Below are 19,290 nucleotides of genomic sequence, written 5' to 3'. Positions count from 1 at the left end.
ATTAGCTCGTCGAGCTATTTTGTGGTACTGGTTTGTTAAAATGAAAATTCTTAAGTTTTCGTGCAAAGAAGCATTGTGAATGGATGTAATGTTTATTTCCTTGTTTTTAGCATGCACAGTGTGTGTGTGGTACTATTTCTGCAGATATCGGCTATTTTTCAGTCGAAATACTGAAATTAAAAGTGGTGACGCTTCAAATGTACACGTTTCCAGTTAAAATTATCTTAATTTTTCATGTGTTTGCTTCGAATTTTTTCTTTTTCAACTATAAAGTAAGGCGTTACATTGGTAAATGACGAATTATATAATAAACACGGTATCTGCTGATACATCAATAAGGAAATGATTGTAACAGCGGTGATTATTACTGGACTATTACCATGGTTTCAGAACTCTTGTTTGCTTTGAGATTCAAAATTACTTATGTTTCTGGAAAATTGTGGTGAGTTTTCCTATTGTAACACACTGCTGGTTTTTCTTATTGTAACATGCACTTTAAATAAATATCATCTTTTTACTGTTTTGCTAGGTAAAAACCAGCAAAGTTATTTGTCTATATGTCGCACACATGCAAATTTTCAACTTTTGATTGTAAATAAGGCAAAAAACGCTTTTTTATTTGAAAAAAACCTATTATTTTTCACTAATTCTAATATGTTCCCTTGATTCCAAATGTGTAATTTCTGAAATTTTGAGGGATGATGGAATTCCTGGAAACACAAAAGATCTAAAATGTGATTATTTCAATGATAACGGTTAATACTTTTTTAACCTTAGGCGTGTCTTAACACCATAATCGTTTTGAGGGGGGTTGTTAAGAACCTGTGAAGTTGTGGCTGGGGTCTGAGGGTTGAATAAATGTTGGAGCTGTATTATTTAAGATATTTTTACTTAATTTTCTTATATTTCTGTCTCTTGACAGTGTTTTGCGTGTTTCCACCCTGATTTTTACTGTGATGAATGAATTTCATGTTTTGACAGCACAAAAATGTTGTGATGTGTAAGCAAATTTTAATTAAAAATCTCACAAACACATTCCTTGGGTATATGGGGGAAAATGCCGATTATTTTCTCTCTTTCTGATCATTTTCTCTAATTTTAAAGGGTCCATTAATTACTTGTACACAGTTTCCGTTGTTTTTTCATGTTAATGTGTAAGCTTATTGGAATTCTGAGAAAAAAAACCCAAGAACGTTATAATCATTATTAATCCCCTTGAGTTGGTAATGACGCTCTATATATTTTTGAATCATGAGGCTTTAATCTGCTGGGACACCGTAATCCTCTTGTGTGGGTGAGGGGGGTCTCAATCTTAAATAAATGTTGAAAAACATTTTATTAAGATTTTTTACATATTTTTTCTTAGATTTTCCGAGGTTTGGGTGTATTTGTTTGAGTTTTATGCTATTCGGGGATGTTTTTTATTAGTTGAATGAACTGTTCAGGTTCAAATTTATCTTATAGTACACGGAAAATGCTTAAAATTAAAAATTTTAAGTTGATTTTTTCACGTTTGTTTTGAAAAGGTTACAAAGTGTTGATGGATAACTGAAAATTTATTAAAAATCTCAGCTTTTAACTGTTTTGGATCCATTCGCAGTTGCTGAGATTGAATGTTATTTTTTCCCCTCCATCAGCTTGTCAACAAGTGTTGATTTTAAACTACCAGTCAATGTATCTTTACGATATTTATTTTTCATAATTTCAATAATTCCAACGAGTCGGTTGCGGACCGTTTTACAGTCGTTTTGCGTAATTTTTTGAGTTGGGATGCATAAAAAAACTTGAGGGTTGGATTGAAAGGTGGGCGAAATCGTTTAAGGACAATTTCTCTATCTCGAAAGCGAAACTGCCACAAAAAGTTCGATTTCGTACAAATTCTAGCAATTGAAAAGAATATAAGGGGACAAATTTTCCGGTTGGACACGCAAAATATCTAAAGGTGACATGTGATTTTCTCAAACTTTCCCATTTTCAGTGAAGATCTTATGGACAAACAAAGGCTATCTTTCGTAAACTTTGTGAAGTTCCAAGCTGTGCTATCCCCTAACGGCTAAAATATACATTTGACACCTACAAATAGGTTGTGAAAATTAGAAAATCTGTTAATTTTTAGGTGTATATATCTGTATTTCCTCATTTCTATTACCATAACAGAACGTTCATTTATGAAGTTTTAAAATTATATCAGAAAAATATGTTCTAAATCTTTGCAGTTCACAGATCCAACAAAATGTGTGTTAACAAATTAGGTAAAAAGGAGCACGTTAACTAATAAGTTGTTTTTAGCAACAGTATTATATACGATGATTCCGGTACGTACACGCGGGCGCGTACTCACGTTCATGAACGCATCTCATTGGTTAAATTTTCAGCTTTCCCTACCAATCTGATTGGTTGTATTGGGTTAACATTTGAACCTGCTTGAGTTTAAAAGGGGGCTAGTTTTGTGTTTATTTCTTCATGCAACTCTCACGTTTTTTCCGTCCTTACAATGTTGTGTAGCTACAGTTTGTGCATGTGTTCAGGGTCAGGTGTCTGTTATGATAAAAGTTCAGAGTGTGGTGACCCGTGGGTTTCCTGCAACGACGTAGACCTTTTTGGAAGTTGCTGACCGTTGTTGAGACCTTTGACTGGAACGCCTCGACATATTTTCCGAAAATACGGAGTTCAACTCCCTTGGATTCCTGCGACGACATAGACCTTTCGGACGTTGCTAACCGTTATGAGGTCTTTGACTGGAATGCCTCGACATATTTTCCAAAAACACGGAGCTCAACTCCCATTAGTACGGGGCTGTCCTGTATCGATTACACCAATTCATCTCTATCGCTGGATGATAGCCTCTGTTCATGGGAAGTGTCAATGAAATTTTCAACCTCTGCAAGTTTGCATCTTTCATACGATGGTGATATATCCGCATCCAACTCCTCACGGTCGGCATCGGAAGTGTCAATAGGATCGGCATACGTTGATCGTGAGGTTCACTCACCGGACATAATTATTGTCAGGGAGTATGAAGAAGACAATGTAAATGTTGGTGGTCCTCGGAATCCCTATGCCGTTGATGAGAGCGGTTTTTCCACGTCCGGTGCTTCCACCGTGCCCATCATCTGGCACGATCGGAGTAACGATGTTTTAACAACAGATGGTGGTTACAGTAGCTTGATTTATTTAGATTAGGGAATCTTTAGTTGTAAGTATTTTGTATCTTTCTTTAGTTTTTTTAAGAATAAAATAGAATATTCTTTTGTAACTTTTATCTGTGTCTTTGTGGTTCCTTAACATTATTATTGATAGAGAAATAAGTTTTTATTCTTTTGCGAATTTTATCTGTGTCTTAGTACTATTATTGAGAGTGAAAATAAGTTCATACTAACGTCTTAGTGTTTTGGGGAAAAACACAATCGCAGGATCACAATAAATATTATTGCGTTCATATAGACATGCAATTACAGTATTTTCTATTGGCTACAGAGACATATTACAATTATGTAAAAAATATGTTGTTTAATTGGGAATTGTGTTCCTGGAATTAAACCAAAGGATTATGACATAAACGGAGGTTTATGGCACTGCTGTTTTGGGGGTTTTTCTCAGAGTTCTACCTATTTTACGTTTTCCAGGCTTATGGACATATCAGTATACAGATTACGAAACATTTTTTGAAAAAATATTGTGGATATCACTTAATTTTTTGCTTGTTATCGTACAAAGCTGGTTTATGATTGGTTAAACTCCCACGTGATAATTATAGCATTTCAGTTGCCTTTAGCCGTGGGGTTGGTGTCATTACAATTTCTGTATCTTCAAATGGATTGAAGCTCGTGTTGGTTTTGTGAATTTTTCAACCCTCCATTCAGATTCTTGTGGTGTAGTTATCAAAGTGGAGAAGAAATGTCCAGAATTGATAAAATATTCGCAGCAAAAGGAAGACGTGTCAAGGATTGTGGCTCTGGGTAACACACAATTTCAAATGCAAACCATTCTCGTTCAGCTTTGTGTGAGTAAAATTTTCGCTCACTGGAAAGACAAAATGTGAACTCTAATAAAACTAAGTGAGTGGAAAACTATGTAAATAAGTTAAATTTAATTGCTAAGTACTTAAACTTAGCATCACCGGTCTATTTTTGTGGTGCTCGAAAATTTTTTCCATACTGTAAATGCTGAACACTTTCTGGAACTATGCTTGAAAACTTCATACGGGAAAACAAAAAATGGATTGTTCTCATAACAGTATGCAATCTGAATTGAGATTTTATTATTAGTAAAGACCTGTGCGGTCTCTTTACAATTCCGATAAAAGCCCGTTTAACCCAGTCTGCAATGAAGATTTTAGAATTTTAACCAGAATAGTAAGAATGTTATACAGCTTGGGAGTTACGATGTTTACCTTGTAATTTTCACACAACCTGTGGTAAATTTATTTTAACTTTTTAAATTTCCCCTTAAACTTCAACCATTTTAAATTAATTTCGAACTTTATAATTATGAAAAAACACATTAATTGCATTCAAGTAATAACACTAATCAAATTATAACTGTGTTCGAAATAAAGAGAACCAGTGAAATCTTGCCATGAATGAGTTTGACTGTTCGTTATACGGCAAACAACAATATTCACGAGGATGTTCACGTACAAATTTATTCAAATCTATTCGAAAGCAACTGTAGTTCAGTATTCCAAACAAAAAAGGTCATCCGTTAAAATCTGTCTTCATTAAAAATTATATTGAAAATCACTTTCAAATCACAAAATACCATTGATTTCTTCATGAATACTTTAAAAAATACCATTGGTTAAAAATATTGGTCATGAATACTTTAATTATGTTCAAATAATACCATTGATTTGTTCATGAATACTTTAAAAAATACCACTGGTTAAAAATATTGGTCATGAATACTTTAAAAATACCATTGATTTGTTCATGAATACTTTAAAGTAAAAACAATTCAAAATAACACTAATTAATTTATTGCCTAAAAATAACATTATCATGGGAAGGATTCACGTGATTGATGACGTCATCACAATCAAAGATTCAACATCTGTGTGTGGGGGTGGGGAGGGTGGAATACTGCCCTTGGTCAGCTAGCTTAAGTGTTTCTATGGCAGTGCCACCTAGCGGCGACCGTCGCAACCAAAATCGGTTCAAAGTGTTTCTTTCGGGGGTGGGTCGACAGACCACCCGCTGTGAAATTCTGTTCAAAGTGTTTCGATGACAGCGCCACCTAGTGGCGGGGTTGGGTCGACGGACCACCCGCTGACAAAATCTGTTCAAAGTGTTTTGGGGTGAGGGAGGGAGGGGAAGTCTCCAGACCACCCGCTGTGCAATTCTGTTCAAAGTGTTTCGGGGTAGGGGAGGGAGGGGGGAGGCAGACCGCGAGCTCGGAGAGGGGAGGGTTGGCGGGGTGGGGGAAAGGGAGGCTTGACAGACCGCCCCCCCTGGTCAGTTTCGTTCAAAGTGCCCCCTCTCCTACTTCCCTCTAAGCAATTGCTATCTCCTTTTCTATTAATAGGGGATTTCAGTGGACATAATACTCCTTGGGACAGTGCTGACATCAATGGAAGGAATGGGACTATCGAGCGAATGCTCGAGAACGAGCTAGCATTTCTAAATGTGGGTTCTAATACCTTATACATGTCTACCCTACGTTTACTGCAATCGATCGCTCCATATGCTCCCTTTCTCTTCTCCATGTGGATAGATGGAAGGTTGAAGACAATCTTTATGGAAGTGATTACTTCCCTGTGATAGTGGCATAATATTTAGATTCAGGCGCCACCGGTGGTTTCCCACATCTGCGCCTTCCCTGTGATTCCCTAGTATTTAGGTTCAGGCGCCACCGGTGATTTCCCACATCTGCGCCTTCCCTGTGATATCCGCTCTTTACAAAGGGAGACCATTCCAACCGTCGAGGATACCACGGTGGAAGATAGATCATACTGACTGGAAAGCCTTCAAACGCCAGGCAAAATTTAATGCCATCACAGTGAGCAAGAGCCAATTAAGGATGCAGTTTGGTACATCACAGAAAGAATTCTCCAGGCAATTCCGAAGACATCGACCCGCTTTTCGTCGTTACCAAAACCATGGTAGAATGCACAGCAAGAAGAAAAGTTCAAACGAAGGGTGGGAGATATTTCATCGTTCTTACACCACAGATAATTTAATAGCCTTCAAACGCGCACGCGCCAAGACATCACACGTTAGACATCAGTCAGAAGGAATCATGGATACATGCCATCCATCACCAAGATGGTGAGACTACGCTCTTCTGGGACAAAGTGAAAAATGATGGGGGCACACACATCCCACATCAATCCTAGAACATAATGAATGTGCACCCTTTTCTGAGGCCTGCTCTCACCACTTGCGGAATAGTGTTTCTCTCTGCCGACCTTACGGCCATCTCTGCCTCTTTGCCTTATTTACTTTCTGCTGTCCTCGTGTCATCCTTCAATTAGGATGTCCCCCATTAATGGTTTCTTGACTCATCTCTGTGGTTTCAACCTTATACACTTTATTTTCCACATTTCTTTTCAAGGGTCCTCTTCCTCCTTGCTCTGCTTGGGGTAAGAATTCTGACAGGTGTCCCTCTACTGGCCTGGCCTGGCTCCGTGGACAGATGCTGGAATAACTCTACCTGGTGATGGGGTTTTCCATTAACTAAGTGACCAGATGAACAACAAAATTCACATTACTTGGGCCCCACTAGGGGCCTGGCGGCCAATAAGCCGGATAAACAATGGGCACAACATATCACACTGCACAGACACGGCCCACACACTTTCAAGTCTCTGGCTTGACAGTGTACTGTCCTCGATATAGCGAAACACACGCGGAGATGGGAGAAATCCCAGCCGCCGTCTGACACGAACATACCTTATACCCATCATACCCCACATCTAGCCTTGGTAGTTTTTGCTTCTTCACAGTGACACTTCTCGCCGTTTTATGCGGAATAACTGGGACCGCTTACAGATACACACAGTGTGCAATTCCAGACCCAACTGCAATTGTAAACACGGGAGGTGAGATTTGCTAAAGTGTCGGCCAAAGCATCTCGCCTTCATGATCTTATTGCCCTAAAACAAAAAGATAAAAAGCAACATTTGAAGTTGTTTTCAAATAACTGAGGCATACAATCAGCCGTTTAGAGTGTAGGAAATGAAAGCGACGCTGTCACTTTCCCAGGCGAGTGCCGTCGAGCCGGATGACATCCATTATGAGATGATCACATATCTTTCCTTTGAAATTGTTGATTAGCTGCCCTGTCTGCATGATCTGGCAATAGTTTGGCCCATTTCCAGTGTCTTGGGCATCTCACGTGCGTACCACCTCTGAACGTGCGTACCACATAACGCTATGAAAAAGGAGCCAGCACGATGGATTCCCAAGTTGTTGACAGCAGGGCACATCAAAAACGCACAGGAGTTATCAAGTCAAGTGACATTTGTATTGTTTCCAAGCAGAGTTAAAGTAAATTTTCAAGCAGAAAATTTCTTAGACAGTTTTGTGGCCATGGATGAGTTATGGAACCATCACCTTCAGCCAGAGACCGTGGCTGGGTTTCCAAACAGTGGAAAGGATGCTAAGAAAAACAGCAAGGATTTCTTTACTTATATAAACTAAAAGGAAGGGAATGAATCTGATTGGTCCACTTGATATCGATGGTTCGACTGTTGATGATCCTGCTCAGATAGCAAACAAACTGAATGGTATTTTGCATCTACATTCGCACATGAGGAGTTATTAAGGATTGAAAATGCCAGAAAGTTATCAAATTGTAGCAGGGTGCTTAATGATTTTGTAATAACTGAGAGCAAAGTGGAGGAGAAATTGTTGAAGTTAAACATAAGAAAGGCACCTGGGGTGGATGGAACTATCCAGTTTTATATTAAAGTGGGCGGCAAAGGAAGTAAGAAAACCCTTAGCCATAATTATGAGAGCATCCTTAGACTCAGATTGGACTGGAGTCCAGTCTAAGTCTAAGTCTGGAATCCACGGACTGGAGATTTGCAAATGTATCCCCAATTCACAAAGAGGGATCACGAGTAATTACAGACCAGTTAGTTTAACTTCTGTTCTGGGTAAAATAATGGAGTCACTGGTTAAAGATGCATTGCAGGATCATCTAGACAAGACTGCAGCAATGGCTTTGTTAAGGGACAGTCTTGTCTGACAAATTTGATTGAATATTATGATGTGATTACAAAGGAACTGGATGCAAAAAATAATTTTGATATCATATACTTGATTTCAAGAAAGTTTTTGACACTGTTGCGCATGGATGACTACTGTACAAACTGGAGCAGTATGGTATTAACATTAAGTTGTACAATGGATAAAAGGGAGGTTGAGTGGGAGAATACAGAAAGTGGTAATCAATGGATGATGCTCTTCGTGAAATAATGTTATTAGTGGAGTCCCACATGGTTCGGTGTTGAACCACTGTTTTGTATATTTATCAGTGATATTGATGAAGGTATATCAGGCTTAGTGTCGAAGTTTGCTGATGATACAATGGTTGGCAGGGTTGTTAATGATAGAATGGCAGTATGCGACTGCAACAGGATGTACAAAATTGGGGAAGGTGTGCTGAGAAGTGGCAACTGAAGTTTAACCTTGGTAAATGCAAAGTACTGCGTATGGGTAGAAGTAATCCCAGAGGAACATACCATCTGTGTGGTACTACACTTAGGGTGGTAGAAATGAAAAAGACCTGGGAGTGATTGTGCAGGCAGATATGAAGTTTCGTGAGCAATGCAGACAAGCTGCCAGAGCAGGTCATGGAGTGTTGTCGTTGATATACAGGAATTTTGCCAGCAGGGAAAAGAAGGTGATTGTCCCTCTGTATAAGGCCTTGAGTACTGCGTACATGTCTGGATACCTCATTTTAGAAAGGATGTAGATTTGCTTGAGCGTGTACAGAGAAGGGTAACAAGAGAGGCTTAAGTTCTGCAAATTGCAGCGGCTGAAGACTAGTTACCTGAGAGGTGTATAAGGCCTTGAATAGGTTGAGCATGCTGAAATCTGATGGGATTCTTCCACTTGTTCAGATTACGAACTAAGGGGGCATAAATTCAAATTGCGAAAAGACATGTAGAATATATGTGCGGATTTTTGTTTTTTTAAGGAGCATTAGCAACTAAGGCCATATTGCTCCGGGAATATGCGGTGGTCATTCCCTGACCTTTCTGCATCCTCCGTATTTGGTAGTGACGGGTTCGAACCCCGGTCTAATCAAGAAGCGTGTGCTACGCACTGCTGCTCCTTCCCACCTGGCTACGGAGGCGCCATATTATGTGCGGAAATTTGCCTTTAGCCAGAATGTGGTTAATTGCTGGAACAAACTTCCATCTGTCGTTGTGGAAGTTGATAGGTTAAATAAATTCATGGAGGAACTGGACAAACATTTAGAGGGAATGATTGTGTGATTATTATTATAATTATTTTTTTGACTGATGCTGCATGAGTGGTGCTGCACAAACTCATACGCTTGCTTTCTTGCATCACATGCCACTACTACTACTACGTTAAGCATGAATTTCGGCCATTAAGAAAAACTGAAATACCTCGCTGGACATAATTTGGAAAATTTCACAAATGACCAGTTTGCTGACATTTTTTTTGTGTCGGTTATCCGATTATTTAGTCATCCATCGTGGATACAAATTGTATTGGCGAGGCTTCGAAGGGCTCTCCTTCCGTAGTGGAAGTCTTGCGCAAAGGTTTTATTCGTACTTAACATTACATTTTTGTATAATTTTACATATTTTTATATTTCGGTGGGTATTCAAAGTGACTTTAAAGAATAAATGATTTCAGCACTGCAAAATTCTCATCCATACTTTTTTTTTTTTTTTTTACTTTCCTTTTAATTTTTTTTTTTAAATTTGGCTAAAATAAAGAAGGTACTGATACATATCTATAAATTTGTATTGAGTTTTAACCAGACTTAAGAAGTAACGTTAGGGAGTTGACAATTAAGTTACAAGTTATTATTTTTGGACTTAAATCTTTTTTTTTTTTTTTTCCAAGTAATGGAATAAGTTGGAAAAATCGTGTAAAGATAAAGGATTCACTAATTGTAATAAGAGGTTAAACAACACTACACCCCACGTCAATTTTAAGGGCAGATGTTGATCGAGTTTATTGAAACAAGCTGGAAAGAGAACTTTAAGAAAACATTCTACCATGACCCAATCGTGTAGAGGTCAGTTTTGACGACGTTTCACAATTCTTGTGGATATCGTTTTCAAGTCTAGCGGAAGGAAAAATAAGGTTATTGTAAGAACTGGTTATACAGTATAATGCAGCACTATTTCAATCAGTTATGCAATGATTATGAAATTGCCATTGTTAAGTTTAGAAAAATAAATTGAATGAGGATAAGTTACACCAAATAGCCCACGTTCGTTTTATTTTTCTAGACTCGACAATTATCGCATAATTGATTAAAAATAGCATCTTCACAACGTTTTTCCTTAAATCACCTTATTTTTATTTTATTTTTCCCCCCTCTATACTTGAAACCAATATTCACAAGGATTTCGAACCGTTGTCAAACTTGCCCTCTAAATGTTTTCTGTAAACTTTTTCTGTCCAGCGTGTTGCAATAGACTCGATAATTTTTTGCCTTTAACATATACGTGGAATGCAGTGTTGTTTAATCTTTTATTATAATTAGTTAACTTCCACCTATGTCTTTCTCCCAAGAAATTAACTCAAAATAACTTAGTTACTTTTTGGGAACTTTAAGTTAACTTTGCCGTAGCCGAGTGGTCAAGCTGGCGGGTACATAAGTACACGCGCCTTGAGTGACCGGGGTTGAAGCCCCTGACTGCTAAATATGGTACTGTTTATTGTATTCTGTCTATATTGTGAACTCTGTCCGTTTGGTCGTCTCGAAGTATAAACAGAAAATTTATTTATTTATTTTATATACTATTTGTAATACTTCACAGCTCACCATATATGAGATATACACAGAGAGCCAGCAATGAGCTATTGGCAACCAGCATCGACACTGTACAAATATATACTAAGGATGATCAAAGGGTATCGAGAGTGAATCCGTGAAAAGAAAGATTACAATGGGGAGTTGATTCCCTCTAGTTAATCCCCTATATCATCAATAACAATTTTGACTCTTTGTATATTTTTTCCACATAATCCCACTGATTTTGTTTTTGAGGTGGAGATTTTCATCTCGTACTTTTTACCTATTTTATTCAGTTCATTTGCTGCTATCTGTAGTTCATCTTCGGATTTTGCAATTATAACTTGATCAACAGCATATAATATAGTTTGGATTTTATTCCTGTTGTTCAACTGTATTTCGTTGTTAATTGTTTGTTTGTTTCCATTCTTTAATAATTTTATTGATATAGATGTTCAATAAATTTGGTGATAGTCCACATCCTTTGTTTGACTCCTAGGAATGACCACCGCATATCCCGGAGCAATATGGCCTTAGTTGCTAATGCTCCTAAAAACCAACCAAACAACAACAACCTTTGTTTGACTCCTTTATTGTGTTAATTAGGTCTGATAGTTGGCCATTAGAATATTTTATACAGACTTTTGAGTTTTTATATAGGCTTTGCATTGCTTTCCAGAGTTGGGTTGGAATATTTTCTTCGCGTAGAATCTGCTAAAGTTTTTCCCGGTTTACATTGTCATATGCTTTTTCATAATCAATAAAGAGCAGAAATGTTGGTAGATTGAATTCTCTTCTTTTCTCCAAAATTTGTTGTAATGAGAAAATGGCATCTATTGTTCTTCTAAGAATTGCTCACTCTATTAAGTTTATTCTTTAGTATATTAGAGTATAGCTTTGCAGCAGTTGACAGCAGTGTTATCCCTCTGTAGTTGTTAGGGTTATTTCTGGAGCCTTTTTTGTGTAAATTGATTACTATTCCTGTTTCTCAATCTTTGGGTATCTGTTGCTTATGCTATATGATGTTAAATAATTTTAGTTGTACGTTTTTCAGTAAGGTGCCCCAATGTTTAAATAGTTCTACATTCAAATTGTCTATGTTTTTTGATTTTTGTAATATTAACTCTAGTTCTTCCATTGTTATATTTTCTTCATCTTTGGTTATCATAGATTCATCTTCCAGTTCCCTAGTGCCTGGGTTATACCATAGTTTGGAATAGTGTTGCTTCCATTCTGCTTGGGAGATGGAGTTGGTTTTTATTTAATCATTTGTGTCTAGTTGTAATTTCTTAAAAATTTTAAAACCTCTTCTCTGTGGGCCCGTGATATCACGTTCTAAAGATTTAACAAATTTATCCCAGTCATCTCGTCGGATTCTTCTGGTTAGTTTTCTGACTTCTGCTCTAAGCTTTTTCTGTTTTATGTTTTCTGTATTGTTGCAATAGACTCGATAATTTTTTGCCTTTAACATATACGTGGAATGCAGTGTTGTTTAATCTTTTATTATAATTATGTAGGTCTTAGTTTGTAGGAACAGTTTGTCTTTTTTTTTTTTTTTTTTTCTCATTGATTGTTTGTTTCAATTCTTCATTCCAAGTTATTAGCCAGTTTTTATTTTTTATAGGTTTATATCTAAGACTTTCTTCAGCAGCTCCCAGAATTAATTTTTTCATGTTTGACCAGATTTCCTCAACATTATCACTTTCATCTGATTTGAGTTTATCTTTCAATCGACTTTCATACAGGAATTTAGTGCTTTCATTACCAACAAACGTATTTTTAATTTCTTAGTAGTTTTTGTTGGTATTTTCTTCTTTTTATTAAGATAATTTCTTTTTATTTTGAAAATGCTTTCTACTAGGTAGTGATCACTGTCAATTTCCCTGCCTCTGAATACTCTAGTGGCTCTAATTTTTTTCATGTAAATTTTCATTAATAATAATATAATCTATTATAGACTTTGTGTTTCTTGCTTCCCATGTGAATTTATGGATATTCTTGTGTCTGAAAAAAGTATTTGCAATTTTAAGTTTATTAAAAATGCAGAAGTCTATCAGGCATCTTCCATTATTGTTGACTATGCATTAAAATCCCTTGCATTAAAATCTCCTACTAGTATGAGATATTCGTTTTTGTTAGTTTGGTCTATGATATGTTGTAATTCGTCATAAAATTCTACGGTTTCATCAATGTTGCCTTCTCCTGGTGCATAGATGCCAATGATTGTTATTATATAAGATAGAATTTTTAGTCTTAATTTCAATATTCTAGGTGATATCCAAGAGTAGGCTAATATTTGTTTTCCCATTCTTTTTTTATTATAACAGCAACTCTCGATGATGCCCACATTGCACTTGGTACGCCAGAGTATATCATTATGAAGTTACCTATTTCTTTGGATTTTTTGTTTCGGTAATGACTGTTATGTCAATATTTCTATTTTACTATTATCATTATAATTAGCTATATGGTGCAAAAAGCCAGAGGCTTATGCTGCACCAGCCAAAAAAAAAAAAAAAAAAAAAAAAATGCCCGAGTTACCGTGTGAGAGAGAGAGAGAGAGCGCGAGTCAAAAGTAGAAGGAATCATGAAGAAAGAAAAGAATGATGATATCCAGCTCAGGACCCTGGGTGTGCCAAGCCCATACTCACCAGATGTGAGCTCCTGGGGTTTGACCATTTTCTAGTTCCATGGTCAATTCATCTAATTTGTGATTTATTCCCATAACGTTCCAAGTTGCTACTTTAAGTTCCTTAATCGTAGTCCTATATCCATTGCCTTGGTCGTTACCATTGAGATCCGTCCAGTTTTTTCTCTTGAGCTTATTTCGAGTATTTAAAATGTCCACCAGATAGGTTACCAGCCTTTCGCGGGGTAGTCTAGCGGTGGGGCTGCCACCTTATAGCCTCTAGACAGGCTTCAGGTACAGCATTTCCTCTGTATGTGATGGGACAGTTATACCGCTCTTACTCGGTTGCCAGAGCCTCGTCTGTGGAAACGGGTCAGTTCGCCCCGAGAAGGTGAGGGTAGGAGTGGTTATGGAATGCACGTCACCACCCCCTTGAACACACCCATTTATTTAAAAATCAATTTATATAATAATTTATTTAAAAAACATATACATTAAAATATATTATAATAGTTCGTAACTAATACATATTCAACCTTTTTAGGTCTATTTATTTATTTATTATAATAATATTGTACGCTCAAAAGGAACAAAGGCAATGAATTCGTCAATTATTTCTTCTACAGCGACTGCAGCAGTTAATTCCTGTTCCACGTATGAAAGCAATAAGTAGTTCAACCGTTCTTGCGTCATCATGTTTCTTAATTTTGATTTTATGACGCATTTTGGAAAAAGTTCGTTCAGGAGTACAGCAGCTTGTAACACCTAAAACCTGAAAGGTCGTATGTCACTTTTGTGAAATTTGGATTTGATTTATATCGATCGGCATCGCTAAGCCACTTGCTCCAGGTTAAAAGACTTTTGCAGTTTAGATCAGTGGCTTTTAACAATGGTATTTCTGTCTGTAAATCCGTCAAAGATAATTGAAAACAGTTGCAGAGTATTTCCATATATTCAGATGTAAGATTTAATTCAAGGAGATTCCCCATTGCTTTGATTAATAGGATTATTTCTTGATTAAATCTGCTCTCTACAGCATTCATTAGGACATCAAGAAGTGGGTTATAAAAATTTATTCGTAAATCTTCTAAATTTTCAAAGTGATGTTGAGTATTTCCATTTCCGAGGGCCCTCTTAAAGATTTCAAGGGGCCTTCCCCCCCATGTGCGCACGCCTATGCATTGATGCCAGTTGCAAAAGGTTTCTAATTTTTTGACCAGTGACTAGTTCTAAGAGTTAAGTGAGTAGCTACAGACTGGTTAGTTTGGCTTCAATGGTATGAAAAATTATGGAGTTAACGAACAATGGTGTAAATACAGGACCATTTAGATACAAGTAGAATTTCGAAGGAAACATAGCATGGTTTTATTAAGAGAAAATTATGTTTAAACAGTCAGGTTAGCTGTTTTGAGTTTCTGTCATGAGCACAATATAGGAAATAATTTCGACGTTATTTGGTTTTCAAGCAAAGCATTTGACTCTGTCCTACACAAGAGGTTATTGCATAAGCTGGAAAACGGTGAGATCTCGGGGGAAATCCTTAAATGGGCGTCGTAAGAGTAGGACGCAGAAGTTGGTGAATAAAGGTTACTCCAGATGGGGTAAGTTAAGGACTGGGATTCCTCAAGGATCAGTACTGGACCACTTGTTTTTGATATTCTTATATGATATTAGCATTAGCATTAGTAGAGGCATTTGATGCAAGAAAGCAAGCTTATGCAGCATCAGCCAAAAAAAAAAAAAAAAACCCACTTCACCCCTCTGTTCGTTCAAAATATCTGTCCAGCTGAGCCTTAAACTTATTTAGGCTATCAACCTCCACCACAAGGGATGGCAGTCTGTTCCACCAACCAACCACCCGCTGGCTAAAGGAAAATTTCCGCACGTCTATCCTACATCTGTCTTTCCTCAATTTGAATTTATGCCCTCTCAGGTGATTTTTCTGAGCTAGAGGAAGAATCCCATCAGCATTGAGCATGCTTAAACCATTCAAGGCTTTATACACCTCTATCAGATCACCTCGCTGGTGCCTAGTCTCCAGACACTGTAATTTGCAAAACTTAAGAGATATTGAAGAGATACAGGGCGTTAACGCCAAGATTGATAGAATAGGTAATTATCAGTACAAAGCAGCCGTTCTTCAGGATAACTCAAACTTTAGGGATGGTCAGAACAGTGGCAGCTGTGTTTTAATGCAGCAAATTGAAGGTTGGGAAATAGAATTTCCAAAAGAACTTATATACTAGGTGGGGTTGAACTAAAACAGTAGAAGAAAGGGAATTCGGAGTTACAATAAGGTTGGACATGACTTTCTGTTAGCTCTGTGGAAAAGCGATAGGGATTGCCCTTGATATTCTACCATAATTTATTGAACATTTGCTTGGGGGAGGTGGCATTATCCAACTCTATAAAGCAATTATAAAATGGCACTTGAACAGTGTTTTCAAATATTGGACACGGTATTTTAAGTTCAAGTTCTTGAAAGGATCTAAAGACCTCGTGTCGTGAGATCGACAAAAGGGCGCCATATGAGGAAAGACTTCAGATATGTGGGTTTAGAGCTTGGAAAGTAGACTCTTTAGAGGAGATTATATTGATTTGCATAGGGTTCTGAGAGGAGAAAGAAAAATAAATGAGGATAAGATTTTCACTGTTATGATTCCAGAACTAGGGGCCATAATTTAAACTGTAAGGAGGGGTTTAGACTGGATTGCGGTTCTTTTAGTGAGTTGTTAATGACTGAAAGTTGCCTACTTGGGTTGTTGAGGCTGAAACTTGGAAATCGAGGAGGGACACGAAACGAATAACGAAAACACGAAAGTTCTTTGTATTGTCTATTTATTAATTTTATTTTTATATTAATTTTTTGCAGCAAATGTTTTGGGCTTCCTTGCACCATACGGTTATTACTGTTCAATTAATGTGTGGAATGCTTCTAGTCTATTATTTGTTTTCTTAGTTAGCAATTTCTCATCATCAGCTGCCTTTGCCAACCTAACCTTTTCTGCGGTACTATCACAGATCAAGCTAGCTGTTATAAGCTTCAATACTTTTTATTGCTATGTAACTTTCCAGTGCTCACTTTTTCTGTTCTATTAAACTGTAAGATCATTATTCAACTATTTTGGCATTCTCAACTAAAAAAATTAGCATCCTACTCTTCTTCCAATTTTATATTGATGATCTTGGCAAACCACTTCCCACCATACCAAATTGTTATTATAGGGTTCTAGGCAGTGGTGGGATTCAAATAATTTAACAACCGGTTCGCTGCCCTAATGACCGTTCTAAGCATAAAAAAACTATATACCGAAAGGTAGTTTATTATTTCATGCAGTTAATACTTAAATAAGAACAATAAAAGAGGTCCACAAAACTAGATTATGTTATAAGAAAGAGTTTTTTAAAATATTAATAAAAAAATATTAAATAATACCTGACAAAAACAATAAAACTGTTATTTAAGATATTTCCATATTGCTTCTTGATTGGCGTCCTTGCAATTTTCTTCGCTTTTATCCGAGCATCATCGGCTGAATGATTTTAATAGTCATTGTGTTTGATATATTAGAAACAGTTAGGCGACTATTCTTCTCTGAACATTATGTTCATCTTTGAAAAACCCCTTTCGCTTCTGCTGAACTTACAGCAGTTGTTCTGACAATATTTTTAGGTCTTTGAACACTTTCAGGAATTGCATAATTCTGGGAATTTTTTAAAACGTTTTCCACGAAATCTCGATAATCATTAATATCAATTTGGTAATTAAAAATGTCATTAAATACGAGCAATTGTTCTTCAGCTGCTTTCCATGGAACTAGTACTTCTTCAATATTCCAGTAACCTGGCTCCAAAAAATTGAGACATTGTAATTTATTCCTATCTTGAAATTGGCTACAACTTGCTTATAAATGTTCACAATCCATTAGTCTTTTTTCAAATTCGTTACGATGCTTTCTAAAAGTCTTTCCCGAGGAAGCCCGACAAATCGATGATTTTCTACAAATTTTATATTTTTGAAGGTTTCTGAAGTAATTAATTCATCAACTTTTTTTTCTTATATACCCTTTTCCTTTCCAAGCATTTGAAATGCTTTAATAGATCTTATCAAGAGTTTTTCCAGCCTTTATTATGTCTATATTTCTTGCTTGCAGTGCGTCTGAAAGAAGAGAAATTTCGTTTAAAATATCAATCATCAATGCCAAATCAGTTATAAAATATATATTTTCAAGACGGGCTGCCATACTTAAGTACTTTTTATTTGAATAAAAATAGTGATGTAGTGCTGGATAAGCGCCCCACACAGCTAGGGTTGACCTTAACTACAGGCAGCCCATCTTGGTCCCAAAATTCTTCCAATCTTTATAATTTCAATTCCAAGTTGTTCGGATATTTTGGAAAGTTCAATTTGTTTTTATTGGATTGATGAAAAATAGTATATATCTTATCAATAAATATTTTAAAATGATTTACTTGTTTTATTTCCTTTATCGAATCATCTAAAACAAGATGGAGGCGATGATTTAAACAGTGCCATATTATTATGTTTGGAAACTCTTTTGCAATCCTAGTGCTCACTCCAGATTTTCTCCCAATGTAATAGGAGCAAAATCCTATTACATTTTTTTCTAGGTAGTTCTTAGTAAGCCTAACATTATTTAAACTACATTTCTGAAGAACATATTGTCTCTGCATCTTGTTTTTCCAATTCAACTAGTTCAACGAAAATTGTTGGTGATGTAACTGAATCCTCAACTTTTAAGAAAAGTATAATAACTAGTTTGCAGGATATCGTTGAAGCTTCGTCAATAATCAAACATATTTTCAGATTATTTTCAATAATTTTATTAAATATTTCTTTTTTAATTTCCTTTGCAATGAAATCAACTACAGTACTTTCACAGCAGTTTTACGAGAATGTAAGCCTATTCCCATATCTAATCCATTTTTAATTTACACGTCTATCTCATCTTCTATGTCTGAAAATGGTTTACATCTTTTTGCCAGGCTGTAAAATTGTTATATTGTTGCACTGTCCAGCATTTAGGAAGATTATTTTCAATTTTGGAGTTGTTATCGTTTTTTATTTCAATAATTGACGTGCTGCTTTCTTCAAGTTGGAGTGGTTGTGCTTGTGACTGTTTTGTATCATCCAAGGCCAATTCTGATACAACAAATTCTGATTTTGGTTTCTTATTGAAAAAATCTGTCAAACTCTGTTGCCTTTTCATCCTTTTAAGGGCTACTGCAAAAAATTTTTAAAATGTTTTATTTTAATATATTATAGAGCACGAGCGGATATGTGCCTATATATTTGAATATTTTTGCTGGTTCTGTCCACGTGTGGTCATATCATAAACTTTTATAAACAAAGCACTGTGCTTGTACCATTGATAAACATCAGTCAGAACATTCATTTTATCGATACTAAACGAAAATTTCTTGCTGAATTAATAACAACCGGTTCGCCGAACTCAACAAAAAGTTAGGTATTGGTTAGAAAAATTCCTAACGTCATTTACGGGATTCAAACTCAGGTCTTTTCCACCCGGTGTGGAGAGGACGGTGATTATATCCAACACTGTCCTCTCAATGCCTCCATTGTCTTATGGAGAATGGTTGGTAGAAGAATTTCGAACAATTTTGATGCCAAAAAAAAAAAAGTTGCCTGTCCTGATAGCATTTCTCCACTTGTGCTCAAAACTTTGTCC

Source organism: Mastigoproctus giganteus, chromosome 4, assembly GCF_048544385.1.
Source record: "Mastigoproctus giganteus isolate SK-2022 chromosome 4, ASM4854438v1, whole genome shotgun sequence".
Lineage (NCBI taxonomy): Eukaryota > Metazoa > Arthropoda > Arachnida > Uropygi > Thelyphonidae > Mastigoproctus > Mastigoproctus giganteus.
Note: the sequence above shows the minus strand (reverse complement) of the source record.